The sequence below is a fragment of the Humulus lupulus genome, unplaced genomic scaffold (assembly GCF_963169125.1).
Source record: "Humulus lupulus unplaced genomic scaffold, drHumLupu1.1 SCAFFOLD_159, whole genome shotgun sequence".
Classification (NCBI taxonomy): Eukaryota; Viridiplantae; Streptophyta; class Magnoliopsida; order Rosales; family Cannabaceae; genus Humulus; species Humulus lupulus.
The window spans coordinates 4,893-28,972 of NW_026908781.1; the positions used below are offsets into that span (position 1 = coordinate 4,893).

Consider the following 24,080-nt stretch of genomic DNA (forward strand, 5'->3'; position numbering starts at 1 on the left):
CTGAATCTTGATTGGCTATGGTGGGATCGACTACTCCCTCGATTTCCTTCTCGGGCTGAAACCTCTCGAGCGTTAGAGGGTGGTCTGCGTTGGTCGTTAGGTCCCTGTGCATTATCATGCCGTGGGGGGCCTCAGACCGCAGAGCCTACCTATGAGTTCCTCCTGCTTCCAGGAGGATGCTGTCCTCTGTTCGAAAGGTTTGGCTCATCGCCCCTATGGCGTCTAGGACTATGAGGCTGCTGCCCGGTCCTATTCTGCCTCTGCTGCGGGGGATTGCCGCAACCAGTTTGAGATGGAGGTTGTGCTTTAAGGTCCCCTAGCGGGACATTGTCCTGAGGCGCCGGTGGCTGCTCGGGTCTTTGTGGGCTCGAAGGTTGGATAGGCGGGCTAGGATTGGGACCCCTCTTGGGTGGCCCATCCGGGGTGGCCCATCCGCGGGTTGATCAGGCTGCGAAGCAGGTGCAGCCTGATTCCTAGCCAATTGTAAGGTTGCATCGAGGGCTGCCATGGCCTCCCTCTAGCGACGGTCCATCTCCGCCTGCCTTTCACTCAGCTCCAGGAGTTGTCGCTCAATTTCCTGCTGCTGCCGCGCCATGATTTCGGCAGTACTTTCCTGGCTGGCCCTTAGATTGGCCCGCTCCTCATGCAATGCCCCTAGGGTACTCTTCAACGTCACGTCGTCCATTTCTTCCTCATCCAATTCCAAATGTGGCTCATCTTCAGCCTCGTTTGGAGGAGGAGGAGGAGGCGGGTTAGATGGTGCAGCGCCGGCCGCCTGTCCAGTTTTCCTGGTAGTTTTCGCCATTGATCTTCTCAACGATGCCGTATCAAGCTCTCAATGAAAGCACCAGAATGTTGACCCAGAATTTGGCCAACTGACACGGAGTCAAATTTTCCTGATGTGGACAAACACGTTAGAAAGAATGTGATGGCGAAATGATAAAGAGCACAAAGGTTTATAGTGGTTCGGCCCCAGAATCTGGTAATAACCTACGTCCACTTGAATTGTTATTGATATAGGATTCAAAAAAGTGATTAAAGAACTAGGGTTCAATGAGTTTCACTCCCTTCTAAAGAACAAGACAATGTATCAAATAGAATCACTCTAGTCTCAAATAATTCGAAAAACCAAAAGTCCCTTCCTTGAGCTATCTTTCTCTATTTATAGGCTCAAGGGGGATTACATTAATTTGTTATAGATATTCTTTCCTAAATAATCGGATACTCAGGAAATCATGGGAGTCAATTTCGGGATTGACTAAGATCTTTATAAAAGTATCGCGAGGCACGCGGAACCTGCGACCACATTGGTCGCGGGTAAGCTTCGACTGTCTTTTACTTGTAACATCTCTTCTAGTCAATACCCTAGCAGAATTCCGCCAAGTGTCAGCCACGTGTCCGGGAATCACTTGCCACGTCATTCATGTCTGTTTTTTGGATAACAACATGTAACACGATTTCATATTGTCAATAAAAGTAGTAGAAATAATTTATTTTGATAACCGTGTTGCTTGCTTGTTTTATTACATGATTATTAAAATAATACATACATTGATAAAATCCTGAGCATATGGATAGTTACAATTATAGTGACTAGGTCACAATGGATTATAGCTGTAATTATATGTTCAAAAGAACGAGTCCTAAGATTAGATCAGTGCATTGGATTTTCACTGATTAGGCAATCTACGATACGATCTACTTACACATTCTGGGTGTGATGTCTTTTCCAAAGCATTGACCAAGTAGATAAGATTAGATGTATTTGGTTACATCGAACTAGGACCGATATTGATTATTGATTGATAAATAAGTATCATTGTTATCAAATCTAATCAATGTCACAACGTTGACCATAGGTTAAGTCGATCTTAATTCTGAGTGATAATATTCTGCTAATTATATTATTTAAATCTTTTAACTTGTTCGTTACCAACTGACCCTACGGTCTAGCCCATACTTGCATCTTGGAGATTAAGTAGTGTAATTGAGTTGGAGTATTATTCATAGATATGAAATCTATAACTTTTGTACGAAAAGTGAAAAGATGATTTCCTTAATTATTTTGTTCAAAAGGTTAAATGATTGAGATCTCATTTCTGTGATTAAGTTCACAAAAATATCATTTACAAGGAACTTAGTGGGAGTTAAGGATAATAATTTGCACCCAGCTCGTTAGTAAGTCATCGATAGAGGATTGACTATCTATAATGGTTATAACAATGGACAACATATTTATGGTTTGGAAAATACGTTCTATGAATTCAAGAGTTCAATTCTGAGTCTATAGTGGAGTCACGAGGAATTAATAAGGTAGTGAAATTATTCGTAAATAAATTAACGGTAACTTGTTGGAGCTTGATTTCATGGATCCATGGTCCCCACATCACCTTTGAGTAAATCATCTAGAATCTCTCAATTAATTGATTTAGTTATCAATTATGATTTTTAAAGTTGACTAGGTCAATTTTGGAAAATTTACAGAGATATGAGATTTACAGAATAAAAGAGAATCTTTGGGTAAATTTATTAATATTGATAAATTGGTGTCAACATAAATAAATAATATTAAATCAAGTTTGAAATTATAATTAGTGAATTTGAATAAGGATTTAATTAATTAATTAAAATAAATAAAAGCTTTTGAATTTAGGCCCAATTGGGATTTAAATTCAAAACAAAGAAATTGGGCCCAAGTCCATTTGTGGGAGCTCAAGGATTTTATCTTTTTGTTTATTATTTTAATTAATGTAAATTTAAATAAAGCCCATTAAGTTTCCTATATAAGGAATATGATATCTAGGGTTTTCATAAGGAAGTCAGTCTTAGTTGATTCATTGGGTAAGTGAAAACCTAGACAATCTAATCCTTTTTTAGCCAATATCTCTTCTTCTCTTCTAGATCTCTATCTCATGTGTTGAGAACCAGTCCACACTAGTTCTAGGTTTATCAAAGGCTTGGTGAGGAAGTCTGTGTTGCTGATCTAGTTCAATCTCTTGATAATACTCTACTAATGAAATAAATCAAGAGTTAGAGAGATTGAAGGAATGAGTTGTTCCAGTTCCGTAGCGTAATGTAAGTTCTTACTTTACTCAGTATTTATATCAATTTCATAGGAGCATGTTCTAGGAATTTGCATGTTTGTTTGATAATATGTAAATTGCATGAAAGTAAATAAAGATCATGCAATAAGTATTTCCTACATTTGGCCTAAGAGCCATAGGTTGCTAGTTTATTTTCATGAATGAACATATATGAAATTGATTGATATATTAGGGTGTTAGTTTGATGGTACATGTTATTGGTGCATGTTTACGGGTTGTTATGTAAATTTAGCAATAATTTGGTTGTTTTGGGATTGAAAAAATGGGTAGATTTAATTTTTTTTTTTGGACTGATTGGGTAGTATGCGTGTCAGGCACGCATGAAAAAGCCACTGGGACCTCGGGGTCGTACGACATCCGTACGGATTCGTACACCAGGCCCGCAACAGGTTTTTCCACAAAAAAAAATTAATTTTTAAATTTTTTTTTTTTTTTTATATTGGATATTTTGTGTTGTTAAGTTTGAAATATTAAAATTAGTTATCTGATTATTCAAGATATTTTTATTGTTTAAAATATTTATAATTGGTTATTAGATAATTCTAGATATTTTAGATATTTTAAATTTGGTTAAAAATATTCTGATATTTTAAAATTGGTAAAAATATTTAAAAATAAAATATCTTGTCATTCCTAACAACTTAATAGCCTAGTTTAAATTAATTACTTGAATTTGAATTTTGTTTGATAAATTATATTTTAATTAATTTGATATTTTGCAACTTGTTTGATTAATTATATTGAATTTTGTCTCATGAATTCTATGGTAATTAATTATGGTATTTTACAAAATAGTATATTATTGTGGTATGTTTGCATAATTTAATAATACATGCTTATAGAGTAACATGTTAGACCCATCCAATTATTAACATATCAAGCATCATTATTAATAATTTTTTTTTTTTTTGCATTTGGGCTTTAAATATAAGTATAATGATGGCCCATTTTTTGTGTTTGAAAAATATGGGAAAAATCAAATAAAACTTTCATAAAATGTTTGGTTTTATTTGGCCCAATTGATCGTGTAAAGTTTAAATTCCTCTCTTGTGGATGGTTCCACTTGTGAAGACCCATTTTCTTTGCATTACTAGATTATGCTTAATCAATTTAATAACAATTAATAAAACGAATGTTCAAATTCCTGTCTTTTTGGACTTTGTGTGGAAGTTAGGGAGCCTTAGTAGTGGTTCTGACATACTGAACCCAGTTGTCCTCTATGCAAGCTTGAATTGTCAAGGTCCATTTACCTAAGTTCGACTTAATTGTATTAGGTTATATTTTTTTAGTTGGATTTAATAATTGATTAGAAACATATTAATTCTATTTTTTGAATTAATTTTCAATGGTAATTTCAGAATTAATGGAAAAATTATAAACTGTGGTTTATTAATTATTTTATTATTTTGGCAAACCTAAGTTGGTTTATTGATTATTTTAATAATTTGGCAAACCTAAGTTGGTTTATTGATTATTTTATAATTTGGCAAACCTAAGTTGGTTTATTAATTATTTTAATAATTTGGCAAACCTAAGTTGATATTTTTCAAAAAGAATAAAATACTAAAATTTTTAATAATGAGTTTGAAAAAGTTGAATTCGATCTCCACCGTTGATTTAACAAGGTTAGAGTTCAGTGGGGTCTCATGGCGCTTTGATTTCATCTCCATATGGAAGGTGTTCACTGGACTTCTTAACATGGTTAAATTTCTTAGGATAGATGGTTGTAGATGGACCTTCTATAGACTCATCCCTACGGTGACTATAGGAATTAAATCTATAATAATCGAAACCGTGGATCAAACTCATAAAGTAAGACATATTTGTGACTCTCGCCTATCAGGACACATGAGTTTTCATTACTTTGATCAGATGGAATAGGTAGTTAATAAAAGTCTATGTAGTTTTATTAATTGAGATGTTTCTCTATTTAACTAAGTCAATATTTGTGACTCTCGCCTACCGGGACACATGGGTTCATGGTTAGTTAAAGTACCTAAGAAATAGAAGATAAGTGTTTTAGTATTTTACTTATCCCAAAACATTTTGTATGTTATGATATTTTAAAAAATTTAATGACTAAATGTTTGTCAAACAATGCTTTGATTTCTACTTAATTGATAATCATAGCTCTAGGCTTCCCACCTCATACTCTCTCTAATCTTTAAAAGGTTACTTAATGGTGAGAACCTCAGGAAATGTTTGTCCAACATCAACATCGTGTTGATTATGGACAACATCGAGTTCGTGATAATCAAAGATATTCTTATTTTTCCTATGCAACGATCACCAAATCTTTCAAAAGAGGATTGTTGATGGTGGTTCGAGCAAAGGAAACGATGCTAATACTACTAAACAAGCTCAAGGAGAAGTTACTTTAAGCTTCTTATTCGAAGAGAAAATGAGGAAGAAATTCAAACAAAAAGAATAAGAAGTCCATTGGCAAGGCACCAAATGTTACAAAGTTTCTTGGAGCAATGCCTGATTATAAGTACATTAAATGGGAGTGTTTCCTGTAAATCCTATAATTGGCATTTTTATAGAAATATCTTTTTCTTAAAAGATAAATTGGTTGATTTAATTGTTTCCTTTTATTATAATTTTCAGAAATATTTGTTTTCCTTTTATTATAATTTTCGGAAATATTTGTTTTCCTTTATTATATTTTTCGGAATTATTTGGTTTCCCTTATTATAATTTTCAGAAATATTTGGTTTCCTATTTCAATTTTTGGAAATCCTCTTTCCTTTTGTGTGAATTTTGGTCAATAATGTGCTTCCTTATTTAGCACATATTGTCTCATTTTGTTTATAAAGGAAACAAAGTTTATTGCAAATATTCGGTACTTACCCAAAGTTGTTTTTGGATTATTTGCTGATATATTTTCATGCAGCTCAAGGATTGCAATCAGGAAACTGGTTCTTAATGTCATTAATTATTGTTTCCTTTTTGAGCTTGTTTTTGATTCGACACAGGTCTGAGCTGTCCCCACCGATATCGCATCTGTCGGATCAGCATTTTCTAAAAAAGGCAACTCTTCATCAATCAAGAATAACCACTGTGATTCTTGCGTTTATTAGAAGAATTCCTTCTCTGCCTTTGTGAGCACGAAAAGACTCTATAAATAGGGCTCTAAAGGTAGTGAGAAAAGTGAACTCTTTGGTGCATTATTCGTGAGCTTTATTGTAATATTTGTGAGAGTTCCTCTTTGTATTCAAGATCATAAGTATTCACGTGATCTTGTAGAATTATGTGTGTTTAGTTTTTAGTGGTGAGTTTATACCATATTCATGAGTGAATACACATTGTAATTTGAACACAACATTTATAGTCTTCGGGAGAAGATTTTTTACAAGCCTTGCATCGGGAGGATGCAAGCACTCGATGTCCATTGAAGGGAGTTCAAGTGGTTGAGCGTTTCAATCAAGATCAGATTAGTGAAGAGAAGTACAACAAGTTGCGGCAAATCTCAAGAGGGAGTCTTGTTTTGTTTAAGTCAATGTTTTTGTACTTGTGATTCTTTATTAATTGGTTTTATTCTCTGGGCGTGGCCCCAAGGAGTAGGTTATCCGAAAGGGTTTCTGAACCTTGTAAAAATTCTTCGTGTTCTTTATTGTTTTGCATTGTCTTTTTATTGTGTTCAGTTTCTGTTGTGACAAGTTTGGTTTCTGTCCCGACAAAACTGTAATTTGTGTAAACAGTTAATTACCATTCCGCACTTCAATTAATTTACTTGGTTTAATTAATTTGGTAATTACTAAAAACAGAATTACATTTCCAACTGCAAGGAGATTGGGAATTGGAACTAGATTGCCCAGCAGTAAAGGCATATGGAACCCAAGAAAATTAAATTTGTCTTGGATGCATGTGAAAGCCATGAAGGATAAAAATCCACAACTTGGAATCCATCAAGGGTTGTTCATATCAAACAAGGCAAAATGATGAGCTTGAATGAATTTTGGAAATAAATATATTGTTTTATTAAATTTTTTATTTTATTCCGTTTTTCAATGGACATTTTTAATTTCAATTTTTCTTATTACATCAACAACAATTTGTAGTTACTTTCACAAGTAATAAAATCCTATTTCTTTAAATGGATGTGAATTGTGGGGTGGATGTATGAAAAACAGGCTATACCTATTGCAACTAAATGAACCCTATGTTATAAATAATGAGTTGTTTAAGATAGCTACATCTAGGACCATTAAACGAAAAAAGGTCAATAACGTTAGAAATGGCGTACCTTTGGCATTTTCGCTTTGGTCATATTTGCTTTGATAGGATTCAAAGACTAACAAAGGTTGTGCCTTTGAGGGAACTCACCTAGGGTGACCTACTTGTTTGTGAATCTAGCCTCGAGGGCAAAATGACAAAGCGTCCATTCTCTGTGATAGGAGAAAGGGCCAAAGAACCACTAGGGCTAGTATGTTTAAATGTCTGGGGACTTATGAATATTCAAGTGAGGGGTGGTTATGAGTATTTAATCACCTTCATCAACGATTTCTCTAGAGACTCCTGTAAGTACCTAAGGCATAGGAATTCTGCGAGTTTGTTAAGAAGTTCAAAGAATTCATTGCTATGGCTTTAAAACCATATTAGGTAAAACGTTAAAGATCTTGCGATCTGATTAGGGTGGAGGATATTTGGATAATCAGAACCAAGATCATTTAATTGGCCTTGGAGAATTTTCTAAAGCATTTGTCCCAAGGACTTCGCAATAGAACAATGTTGCTGAGAGGTGTGAATCAAACATTTATGAAAATGAGTGTTCTATGACATGCTATTCAACTCTACCAACTTCTTACCCAGATCTTTTATGAAGACATACTACCTAGACCGCATGTGACATTTTTAAAATATTGTGCCGTCTCAAAAGCTGTCTTCAAGACACCACTAGAATTATGAAATGGTCGTGAACCTGATTTACGTCATGATGGACTTTGGGGGTGTCCTATTTATGACCTGAGGAAAAAGGTTTGAAAACTAGAACAATGATCCGAGGTTTAATTGATTGATGGCTATTCTTAAGGTACTCAGGGTGGTCTGTTTTATAGTCTAGTAGACAAGAAAGTGTTTTTCTCTACAAATGATACTTTTTATGGATAACGACTACATAATGAATTTCAAGTCTCATAGCAAAATAGTATTAGATGGAAAAATGATAAACTATTGTTCCATCCACCGACGCAAGTCGATGAAAACAAGGTAGATTTAGAAACAACTAATCAAAGTCAGAAAGTTACAATGCCTCGTCATAGTGGGAGGGTTTCTCGGAATACGATACCTATGAAATGAATAGTGAAACCGACAAGCTGGTTGGGGACACAAGTAACGATGATCTGTTGGCTTTTAAACAGGCAATGGGTAAGTCTTAAAGGGATCTTTGACTCGAAGCCAAGTACCAAGAAATAGAGTCTAAGTACTCTTAATTTGTCTGAGATCTTGTAGATGTGCCATTGGACTTGAGGCCCATGGGGTACAAGTGGATCTATAAGAAGAATATAGGAGCTAATGGAAAGGTCGAGACATTATAGGCTCGACTCATGGCAGAGAGAGAAAGTTGACTTAGAGAGAACTTTTTCTCCAGTAGCCATGTTAAAATTCATTTAGTATACTCTTATCCATAGCCACAACTCTTGATTAAGAGATAAGGAAAATGGACATCAACGAGTCATTTTTAATGGCTATCTTGATGAGACAATTAAAATGGATCAATCAGGAGGATTTAAAGTAGTTGGTCAATCTAGGGACTTAAACAAGCTTCGCGCTCCTAGAACTTAAGGTTAAATGGAAACATTAAGACCTGTGGTTTTGAACAAAATGTAGTCAACCCTTGTGTTTAAAAACTTATGGAAAAGATATTGTTGTGTTCTTAATCCTTTATGTAGATGATATCTTACTCATTGGAAACAATGTCAAGAAACTATCAGACATAAAGAAATGACAGGAAATGAAATTCCAGAATTCATTGTAAGTAAGTCATGTTCTTTGTATCCAGAACATCAGGGAAAGAAATAACTGAATTTTGACTCTAACTCAAGCAACCTACTTTAGTGAGGTGCTTGTTCGTTACTTTGTAACAAATTCCAAGAAAGGATGTATAACATCTTGACATAGAATTTATTTTTCTAAGCAGCAGTCTCCATAGACTCCTCAAGAGAAAGAAAAGATGGGACGAATTCCTTATGCTTTTCCAATTAGAAATCTAATGCATGCTATGTAGTATACTGTGACTGAAGATTTGCTATGCATTGGGAGTGGTGAGCACGTGTCAGTAAAACTTTGGAAATGAACAATAGAGGGGGTCAATATCTTTGATGGACTAGAGACTATGGGTTAGTATTTTTAGGTGGATCTTTGAACCTGTTAGGCTCTACAATTCAGATTTTGGACAGATGTTGATAACAAGAAGTCTACTTGTGAAAAAAGTGTTTACTCTTTGGGGTGGAGCTATGATTTGGAGAAGCGATAGGTTGTCTGCCATCTCAATAGCTATGATTGGGAGAAGCGTTAGGCTATCTACTATTTCAAATCCACCTTGGAGGCTGAGTACATAGTTGCGTCTATGGCAGCTAATGAAATAGTCTGGCTGAGGAAGTTCTATAGGGATCTCGGTGTTATTCCAGAAATGGATAAACCACTCATTTTTTTCTAGTGACGGTAATGAGGCAATAGCAAATTGAAAAGAACCTCGAAACTATAAAAGGGCAAAGAGTATAGAGAGAAAGTACCACATTATCGAGGATGTGTGGTGAAGGCGTGACGTGAAGGTGAAGAAGATAGCATTGGAAGGCAATCTTTCATATCCCTTTACAAAGATATAAGCAGAGAGCATAATTGTAATGACCTGAATTTGCTAATCGGGCTTAGGGCCTTGATTAGTGTGCCTGGAGGGCAATAAATGATTTAATATGCTTTAATATGTTAATGGGTGAATTAATGTGAATATATGATAGTGATGCATGTTTAGTGAGTTAAATGTGCATGTGGGCCCCGTCTGGATATTAGGGGCATGAATGTGATAAATATCGTATGTGTGATATGTCTGTGTAGCACGATCCGAGACAGTCCTGGGGAGCGCTTAGCCAGAGGGTCACAACGGGGTTGAGATTCAGACTCGGGGTGAGTCGAGGGGTAATTTGGGTACTAGGTGTTATGGGATTATCGGGACATGAAAATAAATATTTGGAGATATATTTGAGGATAGAATGTCTAGGCGGGAATATTGGGGAAATTTACCACTTTGCCCTCAGGGACGTTTTGGTACCTCGAGCCTTGAGGTAACCCTTTAGACTTAAGTCAAATAAAACAAAAAGGGGAAATATTTAGAAGCTATAGAAACCAACTTACTCTCTCTTCTTTCAGCTAAGGATAGTTTTATCTCTTCCTTCCTCATTCACTCTCTAAGATAAACACAAGGAAAACTAAGGGAATCAACTTGAAGGTCTAGGGGAATTCAGCTGTGATATTCTAGGACCTTGAAGCTTAAGGCTTAAAGATCAACTACAGGGATTGAATTCAGCAAGGTAAGCTTTAATTGTTGGGATTATGTTGAGAATTGTTACTGGTTTGCTAGAATATGCATGCTAGTTAAGTTTGATATGTTCTTGAGTATTTTAGTTGGGTTTCGGAGCAGATTTTGATGGGGTTTTAGTGTTGATATTGAGCTGGTATGTATGTGTTAAGTATATGGGTTTGATAGTTGAGTTTTGGGTGAATTAGCTTGAGGAAAGTTGTGGAAAAATGGTGGAAAATCTGGGTTCAGTGGTGAGAGTCGCGGCCCTAGGAGCGGTGCGCCGCGGCTCGTGTGCGCGCGCGGCCATGGGGGGCCGAGAGGTTCATGCGCGCCGCGGCCCGTGTGGGGGTCAGTGTGGTGCTAGCCTCTGTTTTGAGGCTAGCCGCGCCTCTTGAGGGTGGGGCCGCGACCCTTAGTGCCAGTTTGCATTTTTAAGGGTGTTTAGGCTTGGGAATTCAATGGTTAAGGCTCGGGATGGATTTTATCACCCGGGTTGATAGAATTCAAGGTCCCGGAGGTTAGGGTTGTGGCTCGAAGTTATTCATTGGATTAGAACTTGATGACTGGACATTGTTAATGTGTTGTGACTAGGGTTTCGGCGAGGCTCACGTTGGAGGACTGTGCTCGGGGCATCGGTGCTCAGAAAGCTCGGAACTCAGGTAAGAGAACCCTTGTTCCCATGGAGCTTGTGTGCAGGGCTGAGCCCAGTGTGTTTGAATGGATTGATATGCAGGGCTGAGCCCAATGTGTTTGCATGAATTGATATGCAGGGCTGAGCCCAGTGCGTTTGAATGGTTTGATATGCAGGGCTGAGCCCAGTGCGTTTGAATGATTTGATATGCAGGGCCGAGCCCAATATGTTAGAACTGTGGGGCGTAGCCCTTTATCTGATTATGCTAGAATTCTATACTTGCTTGTTATGCTATGTATATTATGATGTGAATGGTCGGCTTGAGCCGGGAACGGTGTGGACCGAGAATGGCGAAGGGCCGGGAACGGCATTGGGCACGTTGAGTGCAAAGCCGAGAACGGCAAGGGGCCGGGAGTAGCGTTGAGCACGTGGAGTGCGAGTTTCCAGGGCGAGTCCCTAGAAGGATACCTGGGATATCCTCACGGCATGGTCCACGAACCCAGGGCTTGGTAAACGCCTGGGACGACTAGGTCGTATGTGTTTGGCCATTGGTGGCCTTTTTATATGCTTGATATATGTGTTGCATATGTTATCTGTTTGTGGGTTCTCTTGCTGGGCTTCGGCTCACAGATGCTCTGTGGTGCAGGTAAGGGTAAGGAGAGAGAAGATCAACCAACCATGAGTATAGCAGGCGTGGGGCGGCGAGTACATGTTTGGCCAGCCTGGCTGCCACGGCCAGAGGATTTTGGGAGATGCTTGTAAATAAACTCTGATTTTGTCGTCTAGTTGACTTGGTTTAGTTAGTATGTTGTAAACATTTCTAAACTGTATTTTGGGATCCCAAGTGTAAACCTTTTATGATTTTCTATGGAAATTACTATTTCTAAGGTTTTTCCTCTATTTATATCTTAATTACACTGTTTAATCTAAAACCTCGATTAGCGAGATGAAAGCACGTTTTTAAACTCACTTAGTAACGACTCTAAGGAAGTAGGGCGTTACAATAATTGTGAGGCATGTAGAATGCATGGTTTTGAGAAACCTGTCCCAATCTCTTGATAAGACTCTGCTATAGAAAGGAATCAAGGGTTAAAGAGATTGAATGAATGAGTTGTTCCAGTTCCGCTGCGCAATGTATGTTTTTATATTACTCAGTATTTATATCAATTTCATAAGAGCATGTTCTAGGAATTTGCATGTTTGTTTGATAATATGTAAATTGCATGTAAATAAATAAAGGTTCTGCAATAAGTATTTCCTACAATAAGTTCATCTTTTCCAAGCATGACTTGTATAGAATGTTGATGGAGCTACCATTATCGACTAACACCCTCAATACCCTTAGATTAGTGATTTGAGTTGCTATAAAGAGGGGATCATTATGTTGGTAACGGGCATGCTTCTAGTCTTTGGTAGTGAAGGTGATGTCTTGGTTTTCCATGCACGAGACCTTCTTTGGTGTCTCTTCATTGGTCATCATGTCATTTGGCTCGTGGCGTAACTCACCCATGCATCTTTCTCGACACTTGTTGCTCTCCACATATTGTGATCATAGTCACTATTGCATCTGGTACCTCGTCAACATAGGTTGGAGACCGTGGTCGGTTGGGCAGCAATTGTTGTCTTTGTTCCCCATCATTTGACCATTGTTTAGGTTCTTCCCTTGGCGTCGGTCCATGTATCGAGCCAACTGACCCTTTCTGAATAGGAACTGTATCTTATCTTTTGATTGGCGACACTTGTCGGACTCGTGGCCATGATCTTTATGATAATGACAGTGCTTGGTCTAGTCCCGCTTACTTGAATCTTTCTTCATAGGTGGTGGCCTTTTTGTATGGTGCATGATTTTTGGTGTAATTAGTAAATCACAACTCATACTTGAGTTGTTTTTCCTCTTGCTTGGGCTTATTTTTGTCATGCCCTTGTTGGTGAGACACTAGATGGTTGCTCATTCTTTTCCCATTGTCATTTTTCTCGCTACCTTTATGATCTTCAGGATTCTTCTTGTCGTGGTCGCTAGTTCTGGTTGCTTCTATTTTCTTTGTGGCCTCGTCGTGCTTTATATACTTGTTAGTGTGATCTAGGAAGTCACACATTGAGCTCGCTGACATTTTCGTTAAACTATTACACAGAGGGCTTTTGACCCTAATGCATGCCATTACTTCCATCAGCTTCCCTTCATCGCCAACTGTCTTAGCATGAGTAGCTTCATCTTGGAATCCCATGATGTAGTCCTTTAGAGTCTCATTCTCACCTTGCATCACATTGGAGAGGTGGTTGGCTTCAACTGGGTGAACACATGCAGTGTAGAATTGCTCATAAACATCTTTGGTGAGCTACTCCCAAGAGTTGATTTATCTTAGGAGGTACTTTCAGAAACATTGCTCAGCGGCCCCAATAAGAGTAGCTAGAAAAACCTTACATTTTGCATTGTCTGAAACCTTGTGTTTTTCCATTTTAATCTCAAAGTTGTTAATGTGTTTTAAGGTGTTTCCCATTCCATCGTATGTTGCCATCATCAGAAGTATGAAGTTATCAAGAAATTGCGCACTGGCAATGATGGGTGAGAAAAGGTTCTCATTTCATGGGTTTAGTAGAGCTCCCTATTTTTGACTTCACCAATTTTCCTTACAACCCATCGCAATTCCTCGAGTTGGACATCTGACCCACCCTGTCTCGTTAAGACTCCTCGAGTTAGCCCACCCCAGATGAGTTGGGGCGGGTCATACTCGACCCTGTGTTAGGATTGGTTATATACATGGTGAAATTAGTTATGTACAAAGAGGTGCAAAACCATAAAGATTTCACTAAAGTCAACAAGAGCGGGTTGATTTTTGTTGTCGACGCTTAAAATTATCTTTTTGGCTCCAAGGTGTTTCTATAGAGTATATAAGAGTTCCCAAAAAATTGGAGGTATTTTGAGGTGTATTGGGTTTATGTACGGGGTCAAAAGTTAGTGCAGCAGGCGTTGCATCCGATGTTGAGAGGAAATCCATTGCCTATCTTACAAAAACCTAGATAGGTGACGTATCGCTTGCATGAGGGCAATGCATCGCTTACATGTAGTAAACCCCACGTGTCGCATGTGTTGTTCGTACGGACCCGTATAGTTACATGTTTTTGGCTTCAAAACTTATTTTAAAATTCTCTAATCTCATTAGTTAACATTAATGACGATTCCTACACTATTTAAGGGGCTCATTTGAGATTTTGGTGAATTGATCACTATACACCCTCTAAAACCCATCTCTTTCTAACTCACAGACACTACTATTTTTCTTTCAGATCTTCATCAAGAAAGCTTGACTTCTTTGAAGACCAAGACTTGTTAATCCCAAACTCATTCCACCATTATAGTAGCTTCAAGCAATCTCTTATGGGAGGCTAGGAATAGAGTTTTTTGGACAACAATTATAATGTGTCAAGCCTTCATGTTCATCTCCATTGTTTGGTCTCATAATATCATAACTTGATGATTTTAAGTAACTAGGGTTTTTCTCTAAAAATGTCATTTCTTCATCTTGATCATATTTGTATTACTCTTCCATTGTGTATTGAGATTAATTCTCGTAAATTACAATATTCTTATTGTGTTAATAAGCTATACTCTCAACCATCAAAAAGATCTATTTCCAAACCCTAGATGTATCTTCTAAAATTGTTTATACCTAAACACCATGCAAGAAAGTTCCTCAATCTCAGCACTCAAATTCATGTCCCAAGATCTATTGAGGCTATATTGATTTGGTGGTTCTAACTTTGTTCATTGGCAAGATAAGATCAATTTTCATCTCATAACTTTGAAGGTCTACTACATCATAGAAAAATATTTGAAAGCTTTAGGTGATTGTTATCCAAAAATATGTAGGAGTAGTTGCGAGGAAATCAAGATTTTGGGTTCCTAACCGAACTCCAAAACCTCGATTAAGAGAAAAATCTCAGATAATAAAATTTAAGGAAAACACTTATTGCAAAAATATTTTGGGAATAAAATTATTAAAAAAATATTGACTGATTGTTTGTTTGAATAAATTCTTGGAAAAAGAATTTATAGTGTATTTTAATGAGAAACTGCTTAAATAAGCCTAAGTGTGGAAATTTAATTTTTCCACAAAAAAACTATAGTGTATTAATAAAATTGGGTGTCACCATTTATTATTTACCTTAGGGTAAGTTGAATTAAACTATTTTGAGGTGATAGTTTTATGGTGGGTAAGTACCATTAGTGGTAAGTGGTAAGCTTTTATTAAAGATAGAATAAAAAAGGAGATTTCCTCACTTTTCTCTTTTTCCATCACCTAGCTTCCCATTCTCTCTATCTCCCATTATCTCTCATTTGTGTCAAAACCTTCCACTCATTTCTCTCATTTGTGTCAAAACCTTTAGCACTAGTCTTCCATGACTTAGGGACACCCATGGAGTATAGGATTAAGTTCGTTAGTCTACACGTCGCTGATAGCAACGAAGAGAATCTTGGAGTTGTGGTTGATCCTAAGGAAGATCCTTAAGAGGACTCTAATGAGGACCCCGAGGAAGACAATGAGGGAGACTCCAACATGGAGATACTAGTTTCATATAGTAGCCAAGACACACAATATTTTGGCATTATTGTTGAGATAGCAATGGTTATGGTAGACCAAAGAGGAGACCCTAAGCCTATAGTTAGGATAACTATGTAAATTTCTCTTATATATGAACAAATCAAGTTAAGACTAATCTTTTTACGTGTGTACTTAAGACGAATTAAAATGGAAGTGTAACAGTGTTTGAATGTTAATGAGTGTGTTTGGAGTGATATTATTGCTTAGTTTGTTGTGTTAGTGGTTACACTTTGCATTGGTCTTAATCCAATTATTCTCCTGAAAATATGAGTGTATTCTTTCGTAGATTTAAATGGCTCCAATCACCCTAGCAGTATGATTAGCGGGGCTTGGATTTAGGCCTCAAGCCTAACAAGCTGGGATGGAGCAAGTTCATGTACTTGCTCAAGCCTCAAGAATTGCATAACAAATTGATGAAATGCATCAAATGATGGAAGGTCAAGCGATTCAAATTGAACAAGGTCGAAAAATACAAGAGGATGCAGAAGCTCATCAAGCACAAATGTTCGAAGCACTGCTTCAACGACTTCAGCCAACACCCAATAATGTCCAGAACAACCCTGGTCAACCTGCTAATAAAGAACAAGACCAAGAACTACTACAAGAAGTGCAACAACTTGACCCACCAGCTGTGGTGCCTGTCGCGACTTCTGTAAGGCCTATCTCTGAGAGATTTGGCAAGAAAATCCTCTGACTTTTGAGGGGACTACTAACCCATTAGTAACTAAAGACTGGATCAATATGTCAGAGAATATTTTTTACTTCATTGAAATTACTTAGTAGGAAAAGGTGAAATGCATAGTCTATAAGCTTAGTCAAGATGCTAGAATTTGGTAGTATATGGTAAAGAAATGTTTTGTGGTGGCGGAGATGTAGTGGACATAGTTCTAAACCCTGTTCAATTCTAAGTATTGTAATAAAGCGGTAATTTATCACAAAGTAAATGATTTTGCTAAGAAAGGCTCGTTGAAGCACTGGAATGGATTTGCATAGTAAGTACTGAAGCAACCAAAATATGGATATTTATGAAAGGACTTAGGAGAGATATAGTAAATTTTGTAGACACCAAATAAACTGGTCCAAAGTCATATGTATAGACAATTGAACATGATACTTGCCAGGAGTCATGGGCTGGAACAATAAGAAAATAATTGAAGAAACAAGAGGAAAGGAAGAAAAACACTAACAATGTTGGATAGTTTCAATTTAGCCAAAACAAACCAGGATGGAGATATACTCCTAAGTTTAAACAAAACACAAGAAGACAAGGTTATCAAGGAAACTGAAGACCGACTAATAACTCAAACAACAAGAGAAAATGAGGATGTTGTACCTAAATACACAAGCTCAACCATCTAGCTTGGGGTACAACCGGCGCAAAATAAATAAAGGAGGCAAGACTTCAGAGATGTTTTGTTGACTCAGGACCAAGTAGCTCGAGACTATGTTCCTGAGTCCGCAACAACCAAGAATCTTCTAGACCATTGGAGATGTAAATGACAGAGATTGAGGTACCCATCATTTAGATCGCCTACATCAAGACAGATCATTATCTTAGTCAAGCCATCCTGCTCCAATCATGTGTTGCTCAAGAATGGAATTTAGCTTGGGGTGGTTCAATGAAGTACATGGGAGAATCACTACAGACTCGGATTACCGATATGTGCAATATATGCATGCAATCGTTATATACATCTATTGATTGATGTAAATAGCAATAGACTTCATTAGAATATTTAAATGTCCATTAATCTGGGAAGTTACCCAATATTGTACATTACCATTTATAGTATAGTTACCCAATATTGTCCACCATAATTCCCAATAAATACAAGGGTGATGGATAGTAAAAGGGAATGACATTCTGTATTTAAAAACTCTACTGAAATTGTCATAAATGATTCCATCTAGGGTTCCTAAACAAATCAATAATAGTGACTCATGGACTACGTGGATTTTAACCATTGAACCATGTAACTTGTTGGTGTTTTTATAATTCTTTACATTAGGTTTACAATAAGCTTAATGTCTCTATTTCAGATTTCAAAATCCTCTATTGGCAAAAAACTGCGTCAACAGATTGGTGCTTTCATTAAGAGCAGTTTAAGCTTGAAATCTTTCATGATATTTAACCCAGCAATCATCATGGTGGTTACTCGTTCCATGCGCAACAATGAAATGGAGTTGCCTGATGATCATGGAGGTCTACGTACAGCCATTCCAACTGGGGAGAGTACGTCCGCACAACGCCATCTTGGAAAACAACACGTGGACCAGGACGATACTGGAAGTTCTGCCTCATGCCCACCGTATCCTAATCCTAGGTACCTAAACACCATTGAAATGGAGAATGCTTAGCTAAGGAGCCACGTTGCCCAGGCTAACAAGTGAATAGATGAGATCATGGCTTGATTACGTCCTCTTATGTCCTCCTACAACCGACGAGAATGTCAGAAGAAGGTAAAGTAGGTCCCACTGAAATAATCGACCTAATGTAAGTCATTTCGTCAGAACACTAACACGAAGCTCTTTATTCTCTTAACAGACTCCTAGGAACAATCCTCTTGATAATAACCACAGGAATTGACAAGCAGCTCACACTCACAAAAATCAGCCTAGCTAGGCAGGGCGAGCTGATACTACATTGAGAAGGGCGGAGATCTTTATGAATCCACCAGTGTCTCCGCCAGCCGCTCAGGTACCACGCAATAACTCTGTGTTGCCACCAACTTGGGAAATCAGAGTAGACAATGGGCGAGCTAATCGGGTCCACCCAGAAGGGACACAAATTGCTTCACCAATAACGAATACTTCCTCACCTATTCGTCATCCAACACCACCAATCCCATAGAGGAATGCTTCATGGTGCATGAATGAAAGGAGACATTCTATACCCGCAGAAGACACATATGCCTCACGATCTCACACTAATAATCTAGCTCGACCTCAACCACGAGCAGTAAGCTTCATGGATGGTAGTTATTGGATGAAGATCCATCGTGGGGCAGGACCGGGAATACCCGTAACATGAATTCCTATAGACACGAAAGTAATTTGACAAATCAGTTAAGTTCAGCTCAAAGCTTGCACTCCAATCCACAGTTAGACTTGCGTTATCATCTAAACACACAAAGAAGACAATTAGCTCGCTATGATGATTTGAGCTATACTCAGAACAAGGGAGATCCTTCTATGGTGCGTGACAATAGGAACGTCCCGCCTAATTGAGCACAACCTTGGAGGGACAACACCAGCTCCCAAATAACCTTAAGACGAAGGATCCAGTCTTCGAATGGCTAGCCCTAGTGGAGGAGAAAAAGAAGAGGCTCTTGTCTGGGAAAAATATAGATGATTGCAATTCTGATGAGGAGCTTGAGCCTTTTCCTCCTCACATTGCAACAAGTTCGTATCCTGTTGGCTTTAGGATGCCAACTATGCCCACATATAATGGAACCATTGATCCTCTTGGAAAAAGATGTAACGATCCAAAATCACTAATAAGGCTCAAGGGCCTTGATTAGCATGCTGGGAGGCCATAATTGGTACATGTGTGATTAAATGGTTAAATGCATGATTAATATGATTATATGAATATGTGTTATGCATGTCTATGAGTATTAGATATGCATGTGGGCCTTTTATAGCTTATAATGACATATTTGTGATTTTGGCCCATTGAGGGCATAAATGTGGTTATTTGTGATAAATTGTTGAGACCACATTATTATGTGGATATATTTGCAGCATATTGCTTGAGACAATCCTAGTGAGCGTATTAGTGAAATAGTCACAGTGGGGTTTAATACCCGGCTCGATGGGAGCCTAGGGTTATTTTTGGGAATTTGGAGAATATTTTTGGAATTATTTGATATTGAATAAGGATTTGATAATTATTTAGAATGATGGGATTAATGGGTAAATATTAGGAACACTTGAGGAATTAGCGGGAACCGAGAGTTGAATGACAATTTTACCCCTAGGAACTATTTGAGGATGAATAAGCTGTGAGGGCAAAAATAGTATTTTGTTAAGCAAAGGGTAAACTTAGACAAAACACTTGGGACTAACCAGAAAGTGGTGGAAACACTTAGCTCTCCCTCACCTCTCTCACTCACGTACCCTCTCTCTCTTTCTCCCTCTCCTTGTACTTTAAAATTGAAGGAAATAGAGGTGATCAAGCTAGGAATTAAACTGGTTTTAGGCTGAGTCAAGCTGAGGAAAGGCTAGGTTAAAGACGGTCAGAGGATTCTGAGGAGTTTCAGTTACTAATTCAGGTAAGATTCCAACTTAATTTACGCAGGTGACAATAGATTTGGGGTTTATCAGACCTAGCTTCTCGCCATGGGGTTCTCCGGTTTTATTTGTGATGAAAAAGGATGGGACTCTGAGAATGTGTATAGACTATAGGGAGTTGAACAAGTTGACTATCAAGAAAAAGTCCCCTGTACCAAGGATAGATTACCTATTCGACCAACTGTAGGGTAAGACAGTATTCACGAAAATCGATCTTCGATCTGGTTATCACCAGCTGAGAATCAATGACGAGGATATTCCGAAGAAGACCTTCCATACGAGGTATGGGCATTATAAGTTCTTGGTCATGTTGTTTGGTTTTACCAATGCCCTAGCAATGTTTATGGATGTGATGAAAAGGATGTTCAAGGACTTCTTAGATCAGTTTGTGATTGTTTTCATCGATGACATCCTGGTTTACTCTCGTTTAGAGGCAGAACATGAGCAACATCTCTAACTGGTACTACAGAGGTTGAGGGATGCTAAATTTAAGAAGTGTGAGTTCTGGCTGCTAGAAGTGGCATTCCTTGGACACATTGTTAGTGGTGATAGAATTAAGGTGGATCTGACCAAGGTAGAAGCAGTTAGGGATTGGCCGAGGCCAAGGAACCCCTTAGAGGTTAGGAGTTTCCTTTCATTAGCAGGATCTTACAGACGGTTCATGGAAGGTTTTCAAAGATTTCCACACCATTGACTAAGTTGACAAGGAAGAATCTGAGTTTCACATGGTTAGACAAATGTGATGGCAGTTTTCAGGAGTTGAAGCGACGATTGATCACTTGTAACAACCCAAAATTCCCTAATAAGGCTTAAGGGCATTGATTAGTGTGCCTGGAGGGCATAATTGGCTTATATGTGATTTAAATGATTTTAATGCATGATTCCGTGATAACAATGCTTATATGATTATATGGATATATGAAATGCAATTCTACGAGTATTAGCATTCATGTAGGCCGTGTTTAGCTTAAAGGGGCATATTAGTAATTTAGCATGTTGAGGATATGAATGTAATTACATGTTATTATTGTGAAGACCACATTATTATGTGGATATATTTGCAGCGTGCAGCTTAAGGCGATCCTAGGAAGCAAGTTAGCGGGAAAGTCACAACGGGACCCAATACTTGACTCGGGGTGAGTCGAGGGGTATTTTGGGTATTAGACAGTAATTTGGGTTATCGGGTTATGGAAATAAATAATTAGAGATATATTTGAGGTTAGGAAGCTTAGGAGGGAATACTGGGGAAATTTATCATTTTTCCCTTGGGGACGTTTTTGGTACCCCGAGCTTTGGGATTAATTTAATTTACTAAGGACAGATTAGACAAAACTAAGGAAAACAGTGGAAACACCTCAACTGACCCTTCTATCTCTTCTATCTCTCTCTCAAGGAAATCACTGAAACCAAACGGAGATTTGGCTGGAAACTCAGGGATTTGAGTTGGAACTTTGGAGATTAGCTCAAGTGTTAGCTAAAGAATTCAATCAAGAATTGAGGTAAGTCTTGAATTACATTCTTGGTCAATAAATTTTGTAGTTTTGGGCTAGGTTCTAAGTGTTTTTGGGTTCTTGATATTGAAGATTGATTTGAGGCTAAGGATTTGGGAATTAGCTCAGCAGCTACCCCTACAAGAAAAACAACTTTTCACAACACAGGTTATAAGACTATTGAAAAAGTATTATAAAAGCTAGTTAAAAAAATGGGACATATAATGTGCTATAGTGTAAGAGGTGGGTAGTGAATTTAATTAGAGGGAAATTGAAACTGAAAATTAAAATGGTCTTAAAACATATATCTTTATTGCGCGAAAGTCATAAAGAAAAAGCTTGGCACCCGGTTTGATCCTGAAGGACAACTTCTTGTTGCACCATGAGTAGCCCGAAAACACAGTAAAGACAGCATTGGGGTTTGGTTGAGCCATTGCACATGAATATGAAACCACATTTTTCTTCTTCTTCTTCTTGTAATTTCTTCATTTTCTTGGGAACAAGAGTTCCCAAATCAAATCCGAATGAGGGCACAAAAACAAAGCAACAAACTTTTACAGTCAGTGACAGACCAAATTACTCCAATAAGCGATGGGTCTACTCAAGGCAAGCGTCAATCATCATGGACTTCACAACGGTGGCTGCCTAAAAACTACTGTTGCCAAACGTCTCATTCTCTCTTATTGTTTATTAATGAACATTTCTACAAGTCTTTATCATCTATAATCATTTTTAATTGATTTAAGTCTGAGAATTTGATGCTCCAAGTTTTTTTACTCTTTGTAATTTATACCATTTATCATCTTTTTTCCATCCATACCTCCATTCATTATACTTTTTTAGTTTTTTCAATTAACTTACAACCAAAAGATTTGGTGATGATGAATCCTTCTCCTCCTCGACGCATAGTGGGTCTTCACAGGGTCCGATAGTGACGATGGCTTCTTCTTCTTCTTCTTCACCTCGGCACGCTGTGGACGACGACTTGGGTTCAGGGCTCGCACTTGGTAAGTTTCTCTATCGAATATGGATTTTTTTCTTATCTAATGTGGTTTGTGTGAGGTCTCACTTTTGCGGAATCGTGGGTTGGGTCTGGATTGTGTTTTTTATTCAAGCTATTTCCCCATATTACATGTTCAAGTTCTTGAAGAAGAGAAGGATAAGTGGATGAATGTCTTTAGGTGGAATATTACTGTGCATAACAGGTAAAATAGGAGAACACACATAATATTTTGAGTCATTTTTCTTAGGAAAGAAAACAGAGCTCTTTGTAATTTTTTTTTTTTTGCATGTTTGATAAGTTATGAATGACCTTTATTAAGACATAAGCTGTTGTCAGATTTTTATGTGTTATTATATGCCACTAATGAATACGTGTGCTTTTGCAGGCTCAGAGGCTATGTTTGCTGATCTTGGACACTTCTCATATGCGGCCATTCAGGTAACTTTTAACATCATTATAACAGTACTTTATCTTGTTTTAATCTCATTTTCAGTGGATGTCTAATCTAACAAGCAAATTTCAACTCCCAATGTATTTTCCTACCGCAGATTGCTTTCACCTTTCTGGTTTATCCAGCACTTATTTTGGCATACATGGGCGAAGCTGCTTATTTATCACATCATCACCACTCCAAACATAGTATCAGTTTTTATGTCTTAGTTCCTGGTAAAGGCCATTCTTCCCTTTTGTATGAAGTATTGTTGTTTAATTTCTAGTTGGGCCAGCTTTGACAAGTTGAAATAAATTAAAACTAGGATTCACCAGATTCTCCTAGCATTCGATAGATGATGTTAAAGAAAATTAAACTTCACATCTCATTCTTTAATATTATTATTTCAAACTTCTGTTGTGAAAAGTGACTGGTATAAGTACTCATTACGAAAGATATGATGTCTATAAATTTTTTTGAATGTAGAATGCGTAAGGTGGCCAGTTCTTGTTGTAGCTATTCTTGCTTCAGTTGTTGGAAGCCAAGCAATCATCAATGGAACATTTTCTATCATAAACCAAAGCCAGTCGATTGGTTGCTTCCCAAGGGTCAAGGTCGTTCACACTTCTGACAAGATTCATGTTCAGATATATATTCCAGAGATCAATTGGATTCTCATGATCCTTTGCATTGCTGTAAAAATTGGATTTAGAGACACTAAACACATGGGAAATGCATTAGGTAACTTGTACATCTTCATTAGTCTCGTACTAAAAACAGTTAAATTTATTTTCTTACCTCTGATAACTTTATATAGGCCCCAAGGAGTCCATTGTTATTGTCCAGCTAAAAGAAGAAAAGTATTACTACTCTGGTTTTAAGTTGGGGCAGCACCCACTCGTGTTGGTTGGCCAATCTGTGAGAAGCAATTTGGTATTTGTAACTTGGTCTAAAAATGAAGTGCCAGATTAGTATATTATCTTTTCCTTTTTAATGAATATGCTTCCAT

At 37.5% G+C, this 24,080-nt stretch overlaps 1 long non-coding RNA gene across 1 annotated transcript; it reads left to right on the forward strand.

The window, feature by feature from the left end:
• The first annotated feature begins 21,952 nt into the window (after positions 1–21,952).
• On the forward strand, positions 21,953–23,300 carry LOC133811496 (uncharacterized). Its single transcript, XR_009883064.1, has 3 exons — positions 21,953–22,843; positions 23,027–23,079; positions 23,190–23,300. It is a non-coding gene; the product is annotated as an uncharacterized LOC133811496 (long non-coding RNA).
• The last annotated feature ends 780 nt before the right edge of the window (positions 23,301–24,080 follow it).